Here is a 20,814-nt window from a genome sequence, read left to right on the forward strand (position 1 = left end):
CAGTGGGCTCTTCCATAACGTCCATAAACCATTTTGCAAACACCTCTGTAATCTTGTTGTCAGTGAAGCAATTAGCCTAATTCTGCTAAATGTTGAAAGTCAGTAACCACATGCAGTTCAGTCATTAACTTTTAAAGCTTATGAAAATGTCAGTATAAACATGCAAAAGACAGACATCCACTAATGTGCCTTGATGAAGGCAGCTAATAGTTTCTGGCTCCTTTTCATGTTCTGTTTTTCTTTCCGTTCTTTCTGTTTGACCGCAGTCATCTCGATGTGGATGTCTGTTATTAGAGCCCTGAGGATGCTCCACAGCACACAGAAGACAAACTCCACAGGCTTCTATCTGCCAGTATTGCACCTATGTTGATGAGGAGACTTGTTTGGACAGTGGCTGGCATTTTGCCTAAAGTCTGTCAGGACACCTAGGCTGAGTGTTGCAAACAGAGGCTCTCTGTTAGACAGAAGACTCCTGTGTTGATTCCTCATACCTCTCTCTCTCTCTTTCAAGCTGAGCTTCAGATAAACAATGTTTAAGAATTTAATATTCTTAATTTGGAGTAGTGTTTGTGACCACCTGATAAATGAGAGTATTAATAATAATGACAATAATAATATTTGTATAGCACTTTGAAAAACAGTTACAAAGTTCTTCACTGTTTATCTTTATTGTCACTGACAACAAATTAGTGCATCCAAACACTTCTTGAAAACAACAAAGTTACTTTCCAAACGCTATCACTTGTTGTTTGTTTATTTATTTTATCAATTTTTGGTTATCTGGCACTTTTTGCCGTTCTCGTGTGCTTTGCCACTTTCTGCTCTTGGGACTGCACATATCCCACTATTGTCACCGCTTATTCAGAAGTTTTAAAAAAAGCCGTTGCGAGGTCATAATTTGTGAAGTTGCAAAAAATGTGTGAAGCAAAATGTAAAAAAGTAATAATAAGAATAAATATAAATTAATACATCCCATTAGTTTTAGACAAATAGGTGGTTGACACTTGATTAGCCATTGCTGTGGACCTTTGTTTGGAGTGGGGCATAATATCAGTACAGCAATATATCCTATGTCACTTCCTTACATTAGTGATAAAGTTTCATTCATTCAATTTCATTTTAAGACATACATGCAATACTTTACTAGTAATGTAAATTACTTTATATAGAAGTAACACCTGATGTGCTTATTTGCCTTTAGGAGTATTTTTTGTCTTTGGCTGTACACATATAAGGTTATATCCCATAATCACGGGATTATAATACCACCATACTACCAATGTATTCTGAAAATATCATACTTTAAGTAACTCTGTGATTCCTGCCCCTACTTGCCAAAATAGACACAAAATTTCCAACGCCTTTATTTTTTTTATCTTTATCAAACTAGAAGTCAAAATATGTCATAAATGGTAAAATACTGTCTATCTCACGCTAGTATCAGTATTTTAATCTGTTTGTTTATTCTGGGTTTTAAGATTCACCTCGCAAAAGAAATCGAGATTCATCAGACCGGGCCAAACCTCTGTTGTGTGTCTTTGGTGAACTGTAGCCTCATTTTCCTGTTCATAGTTGGAAGGAGCAGCACATGATGTGACGTTCTGCTGCATCTGCTTCTAGAGTCAATGTGTTGTGCATTCAGAGATGCTCTTCTGTATTCCTCAATTATGACGAGTGGCCATTTAAAAGTACTGTTGCCTCACTCTCAGCTCAAAGGAGTCTGGCTCTGATCTGTGGCATCAACAAGGCAATTTTCCACAGAGAACTCATCTGATATTTTCTCTTTTTCAGATCGTTCTCTGTAAAACGTAGAGATGGTTGTGTGGGAAAATCAGTAGATCAGGAGAGTCCACAAATACTCAGTCCAGACCATCTGGCACTAACAACCATGTTGCGTTCAAAGTCATCTTTCCTCCCCATTCTGATTCACAAGGTTCACCGGGTGGTCCTGACTGTGTCTACATGCCTACACACATTGCAGCCATATGATGTGCTCATTAGATATTTGAATTACCGAGCAGTTGAACAGGTGTACCTAATAAAGTGTCTACTGTGTGGACTTAAACTATATTTATGGAAGTAGTATGTACCTATGTTTCAAGGACTTGCCAGCCTGCTAATACTGCATTTTCAAAGTTTTTAAAGGACTTTTTCAGTTGGCTTAATTCTTTTAGGATGTAAATCACTCCCTCTCAGTTCAGTCTGGCATCAGTGCAACAGAATTATGCAAACAGATCCACCCAGTAGCATATCATCTCTCCGCTTGAGTACATGCGTGTTTGTCTTGTTTTGATGACTGGACAGCACAGCATCTGTAAGCTCTCTGTTCTCGCTCACCCTCCATGGAAACAAGCCCTCATTATTCCTCATGATTTATCCCTGCCATGTCTTGGAGGAGCCTCCTCGAATGCTCTTGCAGTGGTTTGTGTTGTTCGATGGGCTGGCGGGTTGGAAGACACAGGGCGAGGTTTGGCAGGGAAAGGTGAGGGCAGAGAGGAATGATGGGAAGGGGTTGGACGAAGAAAGTACAAGAAGTTTGAATATTTCTCATATAAACAACAATGTTGGAGAGTGCTTTATAAAATTCTGTTTACCCGTTTGTGTCTTTTTTCTGTACTAAATTCATGTGGTCCTGTCTGACATATTTACTGCTGCAATTCTACCTAAGCCGCAAGACAAATTTGTTTGAAAAACCTTGAAGTACTAGGAAATCTCTGGTTTGTCAAGCAGTAAAACATTCAAAATATGCACAGAAAGATAATCTCTATAAACAGATATCTGCATGTGAACATGCACATTCTGTAGGCTAGGAACAAACTTTTTGGTATCGGAACCTTTATGGTCTGGTTATAATCTGAGTTGATTGACCAATCTTTGACATCAGTCAATGTGAAGTAAAAAAAAGAGTATTGTGTTTGCTGAAATGCCAAAAGGCAGCTGACTAGCTTTTGATTAGCATCATCTATTAGCGTTATTTAATGTAGCCGCCTTTGTAAATAGAAAATGGGATTTGAATTCTTGGCCCAGAGAGCTGCTAAGTCCACCAAAACTGCTGAAAAATAATAGAGTCTGAATCATTAATAATAATGGATTGCATTTATATAGCGCTTTTCAAAGCACCCACTATTTTTAATTCCACTATTCATTCACTCTCACACACTGGTGGAGGCAAGCTACAGTTGTAGCCACAGCTGCCCTGGGGCAGACTGACAGAAGTGAGGCTGCCATATCACGCCATCAGCCCCTCTGGCCAACACCAGTAGGCGGTAAAGTGTCTTGCCCAAGGACACAACGACCAGCCACGGTCACCCATTAGACTAGCTGATGGATTTCTAAATTGGCAGAAAGGGAATTCCATTGTGTTAGGGTTGCTAAGCATCAACCTACAGGCACAGTATAGCTATAGAGTCAACACCAAACTGGCTGTCATGTTTCTGACTTCCCCACATCTAATAAAAGTCTTGAAATAGTGCCATTAGTACTTGTAGTTTTAAGGTAAACTCTATTTCAAAAAGGCTTCGTAATTGGAGCTGCACAGTAGTGCGATGGCTAGCACTGTTCTGTTCCACCAGCCAACTGGGGCCGATCTGGTGTGGAGTCGGAAGACATGGTGATTTTAACTTGACTTTAGGTTTGAATGTAGACCGTGAATGGACTGTGTTTCTTTTTCACTCACCTTCTATCACTCACTATTTTGATAGTTGCTAATGATTAAATACAATAGTTTGCGTAGAAACAAACTCCCTGAGCCTGGTTCTGCTGGAGGTTTCTTCCTGTTAAAAGGGAGATTTTCCTTCCCACTGTCGCCAAGTGCTTGTTCATAGGGTTTTTTTCTGACTTTATATTATCGTTGGGTCTTTACCTTACAATATAAAGCACATTGAGTTGATTCTTGTGAATTGTTGCTATATGAATAAAACTGAATTGAAGTGAACTAGATAAGCAGAGGAAAGTAGATGGATGGACTATTATGTTGCCTTAAATTTAGAGAATATGGGCAAGACTACAGATGTCATAAATGTAAATGAGACTAAAAAAGAAAAAAAAATGCCCACCTAAAGTTAAGTTGTTTTGGGGGATATTATTTCATAGCAAACATTATCTCAATATTATAGGGATACTATTCTGAGGACAGTTTTCTGCTGTTAATGCAGTTACTCTACATGTATCTTTATACATGCTCAATCATCTAGGTAAAGATCCCAAAAAGTTGATTCTGTTTATCTGGATGTAGCGTTTTATCCCACTGAAAATGCTACGCTACTTTTTGGGATACTCTGCAGGTAGATACAATCTCTAACCGCCACCATCCAGCCTGTCCATGCCAGGCAACAGCAAATTTTTGTTGTTCACTTATCGCTGCTATCAGCTGAAGCTGAACAATGTGCTCTAGCAATCAGGCTTTTCCTGTAGTTGTAGATGTTCACAGATTCTGGAGCTGCAGCAAGGGTAAAACAGAATGTCGAGGAAATGAGTCATGATGGCATTCAAAGAATAAAATAATGAGGCAATTTTAAAACTAAACAAGCATATTCTGGTTCATGTATTCATCTTTTGTCGCTAGTTTCTCAGCCACATATGCCCTATTTATAATTTTTCATTTATTCTGTCTGAAATAGGGTAAGAAGAAGATACTTGGCTTCTGGTTAACAGGCCCAAGCTTTGAAAGTGCAGCCTTGTCTTAAAGCTGTTCAGGTTTGGCAGAAGATCTGGCAATCCAGTCGCTATTTTTAGGAACTCTAATCTCTCCTTTGTCATGTGAAAGAAAATCTTGGGATATAACTGCAGTGAGGAGACTTCGACAGTCCCATTTCATCTCTTCTGGCAAGAAATCCATGTCAGTCAGCCTGAGCTTACATAACATAGGCAGCATTTCAGAGCAAAACTTTAAACTGATATCAGAAAGCTCTCAGGATCTTTATCCGCAACGGAAAGATACTTTTACATAGACAAAAAACCAATGTCCTTTAAGCACAGTTTGCAAGAGTCTATGGATGTGCATTCCTACATCAGTTAAGCCTAACAAAAGCTAGTGAAGAATTTTGAGGTCAAGGGTTTTTGAGGTCTCAGCTTATAATCCTGGCATCCAAACATTTTAATCCACATCCTAACATGTGTGGATGTGTGAAAACTGGGAGAGTCCTGTAATTAGACCTCTGGCAAATGACATGGTCTATAAAATGCAACACAGAAGCTCTTTAATGTCATAAGACGCATGGTTAGAACCCCGTTTTATCACCTCCTGTAAAACTTGGCGCTATTTATGTAACTTAGAAAGTGTGTGTTTGTCTGCAGTTCAGAAATTCAGATTGACTCACGGAAACACTCTTGCTTCTCTGTAAGCTTTGGCTACATTTGCATAGAACCGTTAAAACCATTTCAGTTTAACTACTTTTGCATTAGCTAATACCTACCGTGTAACCTTTGTAGCTACACTGACTAACAGCTAGACAGTAGCCAGGCATAAAAGAGCCACAGGGTTAGCATTCTTGCTAATTTAAATATTTATTTTATCCACAAACATGGAAACATTTCCTCCAAATTAAGTCCCATTATGCTTGCACATGCAACCTGTGACACAACACAGAACCATAAAATGTAATACTTGCTCTTGAAGGGTCCATAACTCGCTGTAGTCTTCTTCTAAATAAATGCTAAGAAGTATGCACCAATGGAAAAACAGGAGAAGAGGTAGCGGGGAAAAGGAAACAAATACAAACAGGTTTTCTACAGGAAGTTTCACCTTTTCCTATTGTTTCAGCTTACTTCCTTTGCTTCTGTATTAATTGTTTGCAAAAATAATTATAGAGAGGGAACTTCTCATTCAATTTGTATATGGCCCAGCTGTGCTCCACACACAAGACTACAATAACTGTGAAGCATACAACCAAACAAAATGACACCAAGTTTGTTTCATGTTTGTTAAAACTTTAGAATACTTCAAAATTATGTCTCTGAAAGTCACAAATGATCAGCTACATGCTAAATGGTGTGGCCTTACTCCTGAGAAGTATTCCTGAAAGCCACTGCTTACAAATGCTAGTTTTCCTGGGCTTGTAAGAAGCATGTTTTTGCAATTCTTCTTATTATGTGGAGTATTTTATGTCTTTGTTTCATAGAAATACATAACTAATGAAAGAACACTATAAAAAAAGATCTCAGCTCAGATTCATAAAGAAGATAGGATGTCACCACATATTTAATCTAAACCTAATACAGAGTGATGTAACAGTTTGGCCAGAAGTTCAGTCCATTTCAGTTGCCACTGCGAACCATATCTGTTAGTTTTACTAGAACTGGCGAACAGCAGCTAACAGAAGTTGTCAGTAAGTAAAAGTAACACAAACAGTGCTTAATGACAGCTCACCTAAGCAATGCTGTGATGAATCAGAAGCAAGCTTCTCTGACTCACTGACCAGGATCAGACTACTTTCACAAAGTTTTACAGCCTCTTGCAGAGCAAATAAAAGGTGGACACTTCTCATCCAGCATTGACAGCTGAGGTAAACAGCAGATTGACAACTTTCCACAAAAAGGCGAATCCAAATCTGATTCAAGCAGTAGTAGAAACATGCTGGCCGGTGTTATGGGGTACAGTCTAAATTTAATATTTTTGGTCTCTCTTGGCTAAGTAAAGCATGTTTGTCCTATAGCATCCACTGCAGGTAGGATTAAGCGCCTGAACTGGGAGGGGTGAGGAGACAGAACTCAAACAGTGACCATGGATAAGCAGAAGAAAATGGATGGATAGATGGATGCTGAAAGCTATGAATTCTGTCTCTTTTAACAGACTCAAAACAAGCCTTATTTTGATCTTAACTGCATGGCTATATGTAGATGTTCCATTACTTCATCTTGCAAAGCTGCAATGCCACTGTGTAGACAAAAACTTTCCAAAGAAAGACATTTTAAAAGTATTCAAAAGCAACTTTGTCGTTCTTCGCACTAAATCAACCTGTCTCCAAGATTGCATTTTTCCTTGACACAAACACTCATGCACTGATGTACAAGGTGAAAAAGGATATATCAGCTATTGCACTAACGCTGGTAATAAGTGACCTCAAATTCACTTTTTCAAATTTAGCACAGAACAGCCTTTCATGGCTCCTTTTAGTAGTGTTGTTGTACAGGCTTTTTCCTTCTAAGGTTCTCCTCTTTTATCTGCTTTATCTCCCAAAAGGGAGAAAGTGGAGCAAGACCAAAAACACAGTAAGACGTGCATAGAAGCAGGGATGAGGAGTGTACAAGAATGTTGGTATGGAAAAGAGAGCATCCAGCCAAGCATGAAAGTGAGAGAGAGAGAGAGAGGTAGCAGAGGTGAGGCAGAGAGAAAGTGATGAGACACACACATGCACAAAGTTGCCAGAGCCAAGCCTCCTCATTCCTCAGCAGCCCTCACAGAAGCTACTCTGTTTCCCTGGTGCAAACGCGTCACATCAAAGAGCCATCACAGCATGTCTCCATAGCAACACCCTTCAGCAGTATAGATGCAGCGCAGTAGTTGGGAGATAGCGTTGGCAGACAAATGGTACAGACGGTTTAATAACCGGGCGCTAGCAGATGACTGATGGCCCAATTTACTATTCCTTGTCTGGAGGTCAAGAGCTAAGTTCATCCCATGAGCTTGAAACCCCAAAGGAGTCAGCCAAATATTTTTCTACAAGTATTTTAGAACAGAAGGATCTTGAGATGGCCTGTTTGTTGACCTTATGTTTCTTTGCTCTGGAGTCAGTGTGCATGTCTGCGCATTTTTATAGGCAAAAGTACAACTGTAACTTTTTTTCAAGTCAGAGTGAAAAATGTTCTGTTTGCATACTATTTGTGCATTTTCAGGCAGCATGATGGTGCAGTGGTTAGCACTGTTGCCTTTGAAACCACCGGCTGGCCAGGCGCCTTGCACTGGAGTTTGCATGTTCTCCCGGGGCTTCCGTGGGTTCTCCTCAGGTACTCTCAGCTTCCACCCACAGTCCGTGTATGGGTTAGATTAATTTGCAATTCTAAAATGCCTCTAGATGTGAAAGTGAGTGTGATCTGTCTCTCTGTGTTAGCCCTGTCCAGGTTGTATCTGCCTTTTGCCCTACAACAAATTCAGAAGTCAAAGAAAATAAAACAACCCACATAGCAAGCAGGTCTGGCCCGGATCTGGTATCAAGCCGGCACTGCTGGCTGACTTCTGGCATGATAAGACGTATGTCATCCAGGTATGGGCCAGGCCTGGCATAGATGGCACTGTCTATGTGATGGCATGCCATATCTGGCTCGATTGTGGTTTGGTTTATGTGGCCCAGGCCCATAGAAAACAGGTTCCGGCCCGGATCTGGCATCAAGCTGGCACTTCTGACTAACTGGTGTCATGGCAGGGTGTATGTCAACTAGATGTGGGCCAGGTCTGGCAATGATGGCACTATTTATGTTCCTATTTATGTTCCTATTTTCCTATTTTAGTTAGAAGACCCAAATGCCATGTTGCAATACTATACTGCTATGGTAGCCAATGTTTCAAATGCAGGTTTGACAGGTTTGTGAGTGTACACTTTATCTAAAACCTAGTAACGGTTTACTCATCTTTGCCAGTTGGTGGCTGTAGCTCAGGCAGTAGAGCAGGTCACCTACTGATCGCAAGGTTAGTGGTTCGACATGTTACTTTTGCACTGTTTTGCATGTTCTGGCACATGTTGTTATTACATGGCTTGATTAAGGTACACATTAGGCTGACATCTGGGGCCAGAGCTGAAACTGTTCTGGGCCAGCACAGGGCCAGCAGTGTGTCTAGAACTGGCCCGTGGCTGCACACCACTTTCAGATGGCCCACATACCGCAAAGAATGACGGCCCTTTGGTGGCCCAGTTTGCCAGAGGTAATCCACACATGGGCCAGCACAGGACCACCAGTGTGTCTGCAACTGGCCTTGTGCTGGCCCATGTGTGGGCCACCTCTGGCAAACCAGGTCTGGACCACCAAAGGGCCGTCATTCTTTGCGGTATGTGGGCCATGTGTAAGCACATTGTGTGGGCCAGATCTGGGCCATACCAAGTTTGCTATGTGGGAAAAGTATATTCAAATTAAACATGTAAGCTCCGTCTGTTTTACAGAGCAAAGGGTTACTACTTCAGTACTGCACACATTGACCTCAAAGTAGTCAGTTGTCATGTTTATTAGAAAATCTGGACCCAAAATATAGACTTGAAGGCAGACTTAATAAACAATAAACTAACTTTTATTTAGGCAAGGGAAAAATCCCAAACGGCAGAAACAGAAACTCCAGTGATGAATAAAGCTTTCAGGTAGACACACAGTGCAATCAGTGCAACAGAACAAGGAACTGCGAAAAACTGAGGGTTCAAATGCACACAAGGTAATTAGAGAGGACACAGCTCCTCCCTAATTGCAGAAGACACAGCTGGTGAAAACATGACACAGGTGAACAAAATCTAACTAATGAGACAAGAGGAAGCAAAATCAAACAAGGCAAACATCACAGCAGACTAGCAAAAATAAAACAGGAAGTAATGAACACTGAAACAGTGACATTGACATACAAACTTGACACAGAAGGGAATGCTAAGAAATAACAAAACCCTATACAAACTAACGCCTAAGCAAATAACTAACTGAAACTGATTTACTGAAACCAAAACCCAGGATTAAGAAAATTTTATTTAATAATAAATAAACCCATTTTTTTTTTTTAAAAGAAAGGAATCCCAAACCCCAATTGCTTTTTCAAAAAGCCAGGATCATGACATCAGTGAGATACCAAACAATGATAAAGTAATGGTTCGTATAAAGGTATGGTCATAACGAAAGCAACACAAGAAATGTTTTAATAGTATTGACATATTGGTTTTTATAGTAATATCAATTAATACTGATGAATGTGAACTGATGAGAGTTTTCTGCAGTGCAAAAAAACCCCAGGAAAGTTACTCTTTCTCTTCTTCCCGCTCTGCCTCTCAGTCTCTGTCAAGCATGTGTCAGCAGCTACAGAGAGTCTATGAGGAACAGGAGGGAGGAGGAAAGAGAGAGAGAGAGTGAGAGATAGGCTGTAGCAGTGGGTGAGCAGAGGGAGGGATACAGAGGGATACAGTTACTGTCTGCCCCCAGACGTCTTTTGCTCTCTCGTTTTGGGTACCGGAATCATAAGGAGCCCCAAGCCACTCTCTTGGCCTTATATAGCGTGTTTCAACATTTCTTGGCAGTTGAAAAGAGGAATCAAAGCCAGCAGTATAAAGAGTGTATCCTGGTCCAGTCCAAGCTGCACAGACATCCACATGTGAGCACTCATATACACAGAATCGAGTTCAGTAGCAGTTCTGGCACGCGTTTGGAGGAGGAAAGTGTCTGTATTTGGTACTCCCTCTGTTGCCCTCTCTCTCTCTCCTAGAGAGGGGGGGGTCTGAGGGCAGGGAGAATGCAAAGGTAGAAACAAGGCAGAGGGGGAGAGAAGAGAGAGCGTGAGAAAAAGTGGCACCAGTGCGCAGGTAAGAGCAGACTTTAAGATGCACAGACTGATTCATTTGCAATGTACTTGGTCTGCAATTCGAATAAATGGTGTGTTTAGCAAGTTTGTTGGGTTATAAAATTATTTCTTTTGTGGCTTAAAAGGTCTTGAGATGAAGATTGTTTCTCTAAACTCGTAAAAAAACTGCTGCAGTTGCCGGGTTATGTATCTACAAGCAAGAGGGATGTTTTTGGATGTTATTTCAGTTAAAGCTGACTTTCTCTGTATGTTTTGGATGTAGGCTACTCTCCCACACGCTCATGGGAAAGTTGGTCCCATGGGAAGTGGGACAGGCAGAGTTCATGTAAGTTGCAATCTTGGGGGGGGGGGGCTCAGGAACCTTTTTATGACTGGACAAGCGGAGATTTGTAGCAGCAAAGTCAGGGAGCAACGCAGGAGGGTGAACACGTGTTTTCTCTCTCAGCATGACCTGCATCTTCTGTGGTAATGCAAGAGCAAAACAGAGCAGTTCTTAGGTAGAACCTTTGCAGAAAAGTAACAGTTCCCTTTTTTCCTTCAGTTTTCTTCTCTTTATTTATCTTTCGTTGAGTGAGGATGCAGAGTGATGGTAGTCATTCACCTCTGACCTTGAGCTAACATGGCAGTTAAACATAGGTGGTCAGGATGTTGCTGAGGCTTAAAGAGACTAACAAAAGAGATAAATGGTTAAAGTTAAACACTTTTTAGACTATAAATCATTTTTCATGAGAACTTATTGAAATCTATTTCAATACATTACATCACATTGCATGTATCGTGTTCTTGCCCTGTGATTGCACCAATAAAAGGGGAAGTTGACCCAAAAATCAGATCAAGCTTGGCGTACTATATATCCACCTAAATTATTTTGGTAGATATTAACTGAAGAGATATCTGCCTTCTCTTGAAGATAGTAAAACTTTAAAGGCACTTGCTTTGTGGAGCTCAAAGCAACTAATTAAATACAAAATAAGCAGGGATCTATTCATGACAGCTGGTAGCAAGCTACACTCTATCTATAAGAATTGTGACATAACTAGGTAGTTATATTTGGAAAAGACGTTGCTTCTGGGTGTTTTTTTAAACACTTTCACCCTTCTGTTGGCTTCGGTTCAAAATGAGCCCTTTGGCTTGTTTGCCAAGTGGGTCATACCAACCCCTAGGACATCGAAAGGCATGTACCATTTCTATAACTGATGTAACCAAAGCTGGGCCACTGGTACTAAAACAATGGAGTGAATAGATGGATAAATGGCACTACTGTCCAGAACACAAATGTGTCAATTTGATCTAAAGTTAATTGCCCCTTTAAATTGGTCATAAGTCTCAAAGGGAAATGTCTTTCTGCTTTCGTTCTCTTGCCCTAATCGTCCTAAATTTTATTAAGCATACGGTATAAGACTGAGACGTCTGGAAAGTCTGTATTCCCATTAGGTTTATCTCTGAATTCATGTTTTGACTTATCAGAGAACTGAAACTTTCATGGATATCACCGAGCTTTTTTTCCCCAACTACAAATTCCTCTCAAATTTCTGTGCAGGTACAGCCTTTATTTTCCTATGTCATGCATCAGAGTTGTTTTCTAGATCGAAGATGTTATCCACTAGGCTTCTACACAGAAAGTAAGTGTGCCTGGTAGAACCACTGTGATGCATCAGCTCTCAAGTATGTGCTGGGAAGTATTATAAAAGCAGTAGTGACCAGAGAGGATGGCATTTAACATGTAATCCCACAAGAGGACGTGGCTAAAATAGCGGCGACTCGGCATGCTCGCTTACTTCTGTCAATAAGTGAGGGGCTAGAGAGGAAAACCCAAAAGCAAGTTTAGATTAAAAGGAAATTTCACTACCAGAAAACACAAACAATCTACTTTGAGATTTACTCTGTAAGGAGAGTGCAGACAGATGCATAAACTGAGGCCTAATTTATAGCAAAGGAGTGTTCACCAATTCTTCCAGTAAGCCTATATTTCATTGCATTTTTCTGCATGTATATCATTGATTTTGGCTTGGCGTTGTTTCTTTATTCTTGCTTCACTGTGCCATTAGTGGTTAAACGGTATCCTGCAGCCACCCTTAATTAAACAGGAAGTGATAGGCGAATGGTGTCCGGAACAGGCACATTTGCACGCTCCAACACTGGTGCAATCCACTAATGATGAAAACATGATTGTTTTCGACCTCCACAGAAGCTCCGTCTTTGAAGTGTTATTGCATGTTATTAAATCTGTGCCAAATGAAATGAAACCTCTCCCACTACTGAAGCCGCGATCAAATGACCTAACCTTTATGATGTGCGATCATACCCCCTGTGCGTAAAACTCCAAGACGGGCTTTGAGAGTTGGAGGTTTTCAACCTGTGTCCAAAGTGAACCACAATTGCACATCTGATATTCATCACTGCTATGTTTAATGGGATATTTTGTCGTCTGCAGCTTGCAGTGATTGGGTTATAACCGTACAAAAGGGTGATGTAGCCAAGCCACTCACTGTGGGTTGACCATGATCAAATAGCTGCTTCCTCGGCGATCCATGGTCTTTGGCCTCTTGCTCATCCGCTCAGGCCTCAAACATAACATCAGCATCTTGGTTTCGAGGTGAAATAATGCAGTGCCTTCTCTGGTGAAGGCAATCCAGTGAGATGGATATCGTAAATAACCTCCTGCGTGTTGTGGTAAACTTTGTCTGAACCATTTAGGGTCGACGCTAACACTTACGCTTGTTGGACAAGTTTTACGCTTACTTATGGTGTGTTAGCCATGTGGTAGTGATTTTGTTCTTGTGTAAAAAGAAAAAAAATCTTTTTCTTTTGTTATTCACGAGATTTAAACAGTGGATTTGGCATGAAAAAAAATGGAAAGTTGTCGCTTGGTGGATTTCGTGTTTTCATCCTGTCACGGTCTGATCGTTTGTTCAACCATCACAGGATGGTTTTCATGGAAGCTCATGTTTGTGCGATGCTATCAGGCATTGATGGAGTACAAAACAGCTGGTGAATAGCGTCTTTTACTTTGCAAAAACAATTATTTAGACGTTCTATGTACACACCACCCTTTTCCATCCTGTTTGGATTCTCTCTGAAGCTGTTCACCCCAGACTGAAGGTTTTCAAAATGTCCTTTTCCAAATTTAGATATCCACCGAACAGCTCAGTCAAAATACCATGTTTACAGAGTGGATTTTCCATTTTAAAGGATATTGAATCATGACTTTGATGCAATGGCTCTTATAAGTGATGGAGAGCATTTTAGTGGCAAATTATTCCCATGCAGTATTCTCTTTGGCAGCAGCGATTCCTTTATTTTGCCATTATTTTACTACAGTTTGATTTAAGTCTCCTTTCAGATATTATTTAACCACAGACGACGTTCAGTGCTGCCAGCAAGCCGCTGCCAGCAACACAGTGCCACCCAGTTGAACATGGAGCATTACACACTTGCCATTATGTCAAAATGTCAAACCGGGAAAGCAGGAACATGCACTCCAGCATCACAGGACTCAGCGGATTTATTAGGCCTCCAAGTAAAACAGAAACCCAGCCGATGTATAAATCCCTCCAAAAGGCCTGTTTGAGCTCCAGTCCTTATTTGGCCCCCGTTTGGAAAGTGAAGAATTTAGTTTCTCAGGCAAACTGCCATCAATGCGGCAGTGACTCTTGTGTGGGCAGAACGAGTGCTTGAGGAATTTTGAATGTGGTCAGACCCATGGCAGGCTGATTTATTGGAGCCAATGAGATGATTTATTCACAGTGGCAAAAGCATGCTTTCTGCCATCACTTAGGATGAAGTAGATGAACCAAGATCACAGTCATTATCCCTCAATCGGAGAGGCAAAAGGGCAAAAAAAAGACAAAACACAGCAGCTCCAAGTTAAGAGAGTCAAAAAGTAAGAGTAATGAAAAATGAAAAAGGTGAAACAAAGGATGCAAAAGGTGCTGAGTAAATTAGTGGCCAGTGTTATACTGCAATCATGTTAGACACCTGTGCAGCTTCCCATTAGTTGTTACTGTGTTGAGTATTTGTCCAGGGTATCTACAAGTGATAAGAAACCTTACCTTAGACTATTTAGACCTGGAGTCTATTTGGAGGATGCATTTGCAGTGGAAAAGATCCTAGTTGATGAAATGGTAGGAAAATAAAAAGGCTGAAGAGTCAAGTTTAAGAGTGAAAATAAGAAACACTACATACTGAGCACAGTGTAATAGATGAGGTTAAACAATGTCTGTAAAATTACTCTGTGTGTAATTAAGAATGATTTAAAATCTTTTAAATCGCTGTCTTTTATAAGCAAAACATATTTTAAATGCTCCACTGTGTATGTCATTGAGCACAGATTGGTTTGTGGTGGCTAACGTTAGCAGTGGTAGCAGTTAGCATGCTTTCCTTGCGTTCCACCATGTAGTTATTTTAAGTCGCTAAGACAGAAATATCTGCTTGTATATTTTAGGTTGAGACCAAGTATAACCATGACAGTGAGCTTACGAACAACCATGATTTTTCAGTAGTACTGAAGAACTGCACTGGTTTCTGGGGCTGTCATTTGTCTTCCTTTTTACTTTGTTCTGTTACTATGGAGAAAAAGAGGAGATGCACCAACTGACAGGGCTGCAGGCTCAACTAGAAATACTTGACAAATTAACTTTTTAGATCCAAAAGTTAACTATCAGTACATTAAGAAAACATGAATAAGTAATTTAACTCACTGCTATTTTCTGGTGCTGAGTAGCAAGAGCAGCAACATTTAGTCATGTGCCTGATTACTTGTACAGATCCCTAATGTGCAGTATTTATCCTGGAGCAGTCTGCAAAGACACATCCACATGGTCCAACAAAATGGACGGCACTTGGGCATCTAAAGTTCCTGATGTTTAATGAGTTATGACGGATGTGAAAAATGTAAAAGTGGTGTAATAAGAACTACTTAGCTGCAGCTGTCTTTGGGCACATCTGCAAGCAAGTATAATCCTGCCCTTATTCTTCCTCTCTTCCTCTTCCTCTTATCAGAGGATGCTTGTTCCAGCCTGTTTGAAGTTTGTCAAACCGAATGAAAAACAGCTCATCACTTTCCTGCTCGGAGTGCTACGTGTTTACTCATTATACGATGATTCAGCTCGGTGGATTGGGTTTGAGAGTCTTTCTTTGATATTCCAGGTTCTACATTCCCATATAAATCCTCCTTGAGCAACACTTTTCTGAAATCATTACTGCATTTGCCACTCTATTGGTATGAGGCAAAAGGAGATCTAGGAAGAGAATGGCAGCACCATGAAGGTGTCAAGTCTCATCTGAGATGTTTGACTTTTGTAATTCAACAGCCCACCTTAACCTCTGTTCACCCCCCAGTAAGACGTCTTAGCTGTGGTGGGATTGCAGAGGGTCCCCCAGTGGCTCAGTTGACTCCTTGTTCTAGTTCAGTAGCTTCCCAGACACCCCTCTTGACTTGATGTGATTATAAGCTCCCTGTTTTAAGAGACTAAACCCACTTTGACTCTATCTTGCTGTTGGAGAGTTCTTTGTGGTCTGGTGCTTTGTAACTACCCAGTCGCTGGAAGGCGATTGAAGAAACTTGTGCAAAGGCCAAAGAATGCTCTTTGCTTGGACATGAGTACAACAATGGACAATGAGTTACGGTCTTTTTAAGATAATGTACATTCTGGGTGGGGTGAAAATATGATAACAACTACAGCATAGCATGAATCCCTTGAAATCGTCCAGTTGCAAGGAATTTTCCAGTGTAGGTGATGCGCTGCAGAAGATGCATCGATAAAGAGAAATGATCAGATAAACGGGCTTCATTTCTCAGGCATTACAAAAACAGCTAAATGAGCTGGATAATTTCACAGATTTTGAGATGGAGCTGCACAAACAATCACTGACAGATGAACCTCAGGTGTTAGTCTGGCTGGATGCTGAAGCGTGTGGTGGGCCTCTCTGAGATTCCTGTGCTTTAGCCGGTAAAAACCATGTGAGACCTTCCAGCTGCAGCTGCCATATATGGACGAGGTAGCTATTCTTTCACTTTCTCGCATGGTGATTTGCGGAGGATTTTCAGTCTCACTGAGCCACAGTATTTGAAGGAATTTGAGATGAGCAGCTATGAAGGTTTTGCTTGTTATTTCTTCCCTGCCAGCAGTGTACACATGTGATTCCAACAGTTTGGTGTCTGGATGTGAGCGTTTGACTCGAAGTCCAAATCCTTCTAAGCTTAGATCAGTGCTGGAAGGAGTCATCACCAGGACAGAACCTGTGAGCTGCACATAAAGGCAGACACTATTGGGCTCAGTGACGTGTAGCATCACCAGCACCAATTAATCAATAACAACATCGTCTTCAGATATTAGACGTCCAGTACAAAGCAAAAACATGTCAACTGCTGGGAAGTTCTGTTAGCTTCTAATAGAATTGGGATAGGTGTTGAGTCCTTATTTTGTTGAAGTCCACTAGAGTTACATGCAAGCTGCTTTTTCACTTTGAATCTACACTGTGTATAACAGAGATAATAAAACTGCTGCAATGATGCTGAAAAAACTGTGTAGGCGTAAGAATCACTAAAGGGCTATATACAGGCTGATGACTACACCAGTGTCAGTAAAATGCTTTACTGACATTTTAGAAAAGATACAAATTTATGCCTTTAAAATAGCTTTAGTTTTGATTTACACAATACACATGCAAAATCAATGTAAACATAGTTAACCAGGCTATGGTAGGGCTAAGCTTGGACTCGGTATAGTACCAGATAGCCGTCATCTTGGTGGTTTGAGGCAAAGCAGGTGGCGAAGCAGCAAAACAGAGCAGGCGTCATTGACAACATACATGAAAGCGATTAAGCCAGACACAACATGAATGAAGGAACGCAGTTTTGCAGCAGTTGTCAGCAGTTCACAAATGATTTGTGAGATTTGGCAACAAGAGGCTAATGTGGGCTATCATTTAGATCAGCTGATCAGCCCAGATTGTGGGCTGAGTTTAACTGTGTGGCTTTCCTGATATGCAAAGTCTTACCGTATGTAAGGCAACCTGGCAGTTAGTATAATAAAAGGCTGGTAACAGTGTCTCTACTATGTGGTATGGTCAGCTTGGTCTATAGATGACCTGCTTCGTGCTTTTTTTGGTAGCACTGACTGGTGGATTGATGCCTTCACATTGCACATTAGCATGCTTTGGGTGGGATCTTTTCTGCTGCGATGTTATCCCGCTACTGTATTCTGATATGCTTGATGATAGCATTACAAAGTCAATGAGTCCTTTGTTTTCCCAGAGCAAACTAATTATGGCCGTTTCCTTCCTGCCCCTGTCTGCTGTATGCTGATAGTGCGCTCTCATCTAAGCCCTCGTAAACATCCGTCAGCTCACAGCGCGCTGGGATACTGGCTGCTGCACGCAGTCAATTAACCATGCATGTATCTGTACACACTAAAGTAAATACAATCAGATGGACGTCATACAGCTCGCTGGAGAGGTGCCTGTTTACGCATCGTAATCAGTGATTTGTGGTGCAGAGGGTAACACAGACTGTTAGGGGACGTACTTGCCTGCCATGAATACTATGGACAAAATATTTTGAAACCCAGTTTAGCCCGGGATGCCCTAACTGCTATTTAAAGATGCTCCATGTGACACTGCAACATCAGGAAAGCAATACGGCTCTAATTTTGAGGGGATAGTATAATTAGGCTACAAGTGATACTGTTGCTTGGGAGGTCTGGCAACAGGTACTGTCCCTTGGCTCTGCATTTTTTAGTACTGGTGTAGACACATTTGTTGTAAAACCTGCTGTTGTTTACTGAAAGGAAAACATGATGTTGAGCATAAAGTGGGGAAGAATGCGGAGACAAAAAGGAGCTGAAACCTCCAGCTGCCCGTGCAGAGAAGTGGTTGGATGGCACAATAATTTTCCGCTATGAGGGCAAAAAAGGGAGCGGATCATGAAAACAAAATCTCCAGCAGTACCAGCTGAGGTCAGGTCTCATGCAGTAGTTCTAGTGCTATTTGATTATGTTAGTAATGCCTTACCAATCAGCCAATCAGAACCTTTTTTTAAGAGGGGCAATTGAGACAGGCGCAGGACTTATAATGGCTTGTTTCAGACGGAAGCTATACTAAAGTTACATATTAATATCAGGATTATTAAGCAGAAATGGCTTAATAAAAAGTGTTTATTTGTCATATATGCAAAAAGTCTTGAGCCACCTCTAATTTCTTTAATATTAGGAAAAATGGCACATATGTGTGGTCAGTATTTGGTGTGACCACCTTTATCCTTCAGCACAGTCTGAACTCTCTTACGCAGCTTTCTTGTCACGTCTTTAAGTAGTCTTCAGGAATAGTTCTCCAGGCTTCATGAAGGACATTCAAAGCTCTTCTTTGGATGTTTCTGCCTTTTGTTCTGTTCTCTGTCAACATGATCCCACACTGCTTCAATATGTCACAGGTAGGGAGAGGACTCAGGCGCAGACTGGAATTCAAAGTTCAATACGAGAGTTTATTTACACAACACCAAGTGTACGATATATACGTGGGGGGGAAATCCAGGGGTCCAGGGAGTCCAGGGGTGATTCGGGAAGGGAAAAGGTCCTCTCACACACTTGCGCTCCACCACACGAATCCACACACCAACATGCTCGTAATCCAATGCAGGAAAGAGAGCAGCAGGTCCGGGGAGACTGTTCACACAGAGAGAGACAAATCTCAAAAGGCAAACTCACTCACTCACGAAGCATCACAAAAGCTAGGAACTAACACTAACGTGTCTCATGCAATCATCCAGTGATGACAGGATCCGAGCCCCAGCCTTAAATAGCCACGGAGTAATCAGCTGTGCAATTAGAGCCAGGTGCGTGGGCCAAAGGCAGGAGCCTGAGCTCCGCCCAGGCAGAGCGACAAGGGGGTGAGAAAACCACCAAACAACAACAAATAACAAATGTAGCCTCGCGGGGCCAGCCGGGCAGACACAGGAACCATGACACAATAATGTTGAGGTCCAGGCTCTGGGGAGGCCGATCCATGACTGTGCTCCACTGTGGTATGCTTTTACTGTATTGGCAGTGTATTTGGGATCATTGTCGTCTTAAAAAAATGAAGCTGTTGCCAATCAGATGTTTTCCAGATGGTTTTGCATGGTGGAGCAAAATCTGATGGCACTTTTCTGTATTCATAATTCATGAATTTTTACAAGATCTCCAAGACTAAATGTGACTTCATCTCTACATCAGACCTGTTGTCACTGATTTTCAGTCCAGTTCTTGTGTAATTTTCCTTCCTCAGCTTTTTCTCCCTTTTTTTCCCCTTCATTAAGAACGGCTTCTTGACAGCCACCCTTCCACTGAGACCATTTCTGATGAGGCTTCAGTAAACAGTAGATGATCAGCTGAAGGTTTAGATGATCTTTCAGGTCCTGTGTTAGGTCTTTGCTGTATTTTTCCTGTTTCTTAAAGACACAACTTTCAGATACTGTTCATCTGCTGTTTGGGCCTGATGCTTCTTCTTTGGCCCTCCACTTGTCCAGTTTCCTCAAATCTGTTAAGGCTATCCCGCACACCAAATGCCAAGTTTCTGACATAACACCGGTTCATCCCTTGATTTAGGAGCCTTTTTTATATTTCAGTGATTAAAAGGTCAGTGTTAAGTGTCTTAACAAACAAAAAACATTCATCTGAAAATGGTCAGGTACAAAGATGGGACTGAAAATTATTCAAAAAGCAGCCAATGTCTTCAGAAAGAACTATTGCCTAAAAGCACTTCAAAAGTTAGTTTTTAAGCCTTCTTCTTTTGTCCTACATGTTCCTTGTTTCTGGAAAGGTTTTTTCAGAAACTGTTTTTTCACTTTTTCTTTTTTTTTAAGGAGATACTGCAAACTAAGTTTTTCATCTAATAGCTCCTTGGGAATCACCTTGTTGTTGAAAAACAATGCTATTTTATTCCTGTCAGAATATGGGATCTCTGGCATCTTTCATAGATTCAACAAAAGAAATGTGAACAAATGATGTGTTTTGAGAAAGGGTGCTCATAGCAAACTGCCTAAATGGTTCTTTGCTAACTTTTCTGTTATGCGGCTTTAGAAAATTACAAGAATGTCAGGTTCACTGGAATCAAAAGAAGGAAACAAGGGGTGGCTCAAGAGTTTTGCACATGACTGTAGCATACCGAACATTATACACTGTCTTTTGTTTTTGAAAGGCAAAACTGTTTGTCAGTCAGATACTCGTGTACAATTCTGATGCATGTAGTGCATGTAAGCTCACTTGGTAGTGTGTAACCTGGATTTCTGCCATGATGTCGAGTTGTTATTTAACACAAGCGAAACCAATTTGTACTGTGTTTTTGCCTGGATTCTC

General features: G+C 41.1%; 1 protein-coding gene across 6 annotated transcripts in view; it reads left to right on the forward strand.

Moving 5' to 3' along the window:
- The window catches only part of tns1a (tensin 1a), a 110,386-nt gene that overhangs the window by 25,091 nt on the left and 64,481 nt on the right, over window positions 1–20,814 (forward strand). Inside the window, exon 1 of one of the 6 annotated variants that reach the window (XM_039606677.1) lies at window positions 10,102–10,481. The exons of the other annotated variants lie outside the window; for them this stretch is intronic. The gene's annotated coding sequence lies outside the window, so the exon portion shown is untranslated. Of the gene's footprint in view, window positions 1–10,101; window positions 10,482–20,814 lie in introns of those variants that run through there. 6 annotated transcript variants of the gene reach the window in all.

Source organism: Oreochromis aureus, linkage group 23, assembly GCF_013358895.1.
Source record: "Oreochromis aureus strain Israel breed Guangdong linkage group 23, ZZ_aureus, whole genome shotgun sequence".
Taxonomy (NCBI): domain Eukaryota; kingdom Metazoa; phylum Chordata; class Actinopteri; order Cichliformes; family Cichlidae; genus Oreochromis; species Oreochromis aureus.